This window comes from Apium graveolens, unplaced genomic scaffold (assembly GCF_009905375.1).
Source record: "Apium graveolens cultivar Ventura unplaced genomic scaffold, ASM990537v1 ctg5809, whole genome shotgun sequence".
NCBI classification, from domain to species: Eukaryota; Viridiplantae; Streptophyta; class Magnoliopsida; order Apiales; family Apiaceae; genus Apium; species Apium graveolens.
In genome coordinates this window covers 118,155-119,658 of record NW_027419111.1, presented here as the reverse complement: position 1 = coordinate 119,658, position 1,504 = coordinate 118,155, and positions in this window count along the sequence as shown.

Here is a 1,504-nt window from a genome sequence, read left to right as displayed (position 1 = left end):
GAAGAGGAACTCTTCCAAGAAGAAGAAAGTAGGTGAGAAAACGCCGGTTCCACCAAAAGCTGAAGACCCCAAGAGCAAAGTTGTTTGCTTTCACTGTAACAAGGTGGGGCACTGGAAGAGGAACTGCAAGGTTTACCTTGCAGAATTGAAGAAGAAGGGTAGTGAGACTACCGCTTCTGATTCAGGTATGTTCATGATAGAAGTGAATATGTCATTTCTACTTGGGTATTAGATACCGCCTGTGGTTCTCATATCTGCAATTGTTGCAGGGACCAAGGAGAAGTAGGACTCTTGAGGAAGAGGAGGTGATTCTACTGATGGAAATGGAGCAAGAGTTGCTGCTGAAGATGTAGAATCGTTTAATTTGATAGGCCTAAGGGCAAGACTATTGTTTGAAATAATTGTTATTTTTTTCCCTCGATTGTAAGGAATATTATTCCCATGTTAGACTTGGGTGGATTTTTCATTTATTATTGAGAATAATGAATGTTCTATTCTTAGAGATAATATTCTTTATGGACGTGGTACTTCAAATAATGGTCTGAATATATGTGACATAATTTACTTCAGATTGAACAAACTAATAAAAGAAAAGGGATGATGAAAATCTCACTTTATAGTGGCACTGCAGTCTCCATTTAGTGGACATGGAGAGAGGGCTGCAGATTTGCTAGGAATGGTACACACAGATGTATGTGGACCAATGTCTACGCAAGCCATGGGTGGATTTTCATACTTCATTACTTTCATAGATGATAGATCTGGATTCGGATATGTGTTTGATGAAACACAAGTTTGAGGCCTTTGAAAAGTTCAAAGAATATAAGTATGAAGTGGAGAAACAAACCAAACATAGTATTATAATTCTTCGATTAGATCGAGGTGGTGAATACTTTAATGGAGTGTTTCTAGATTATCTCAAAGTAAATGGTATAGTCTCCCAGTGGACGCCTCCAGATTGGTATCTGAAAGGAGAAATCGAACTTTGTTAGACATAGTTCGGTCCATTATGAGCTATGCAAATCTTCCAGTATTCCTATGGGGTTATGCATTGGAAACCTCAGCGTATTTACTGAATAAGGTGATTTCCAAAATCTGTTCCTCAAACTTCGTATGAGATATGGAAAGAAAGGAAACTGAGTCTTAAACACGTTAAGATTTGGGGATGTCCAGCTTATGTCAAGTAAGTTGACCCAGATAAGCTGGAATATCGATCCGTAAAATGTAGTTTTATGGGATATCCTAAAGAGATTTTAGGGTATCACTTTTACACCGATCATCGGGTGTTTGTCTCCAGACATGCTACCTTCTTGGAAAAGGAGTTTATCCTTGAAGGAAACAGTGGGAGCAAAATTGAACTTAATGAAGTTCAAGAAGCACAAACTACTACAGATCGAGTGGAAACACCTGCTCTGACTAAACAACCTTTTGTGGAACAGCCCATTCATAGGTCAGGGAGAGTGTCTCGCCAACCTGAGAGGTAATATGGCCTTGTCATTGAGAA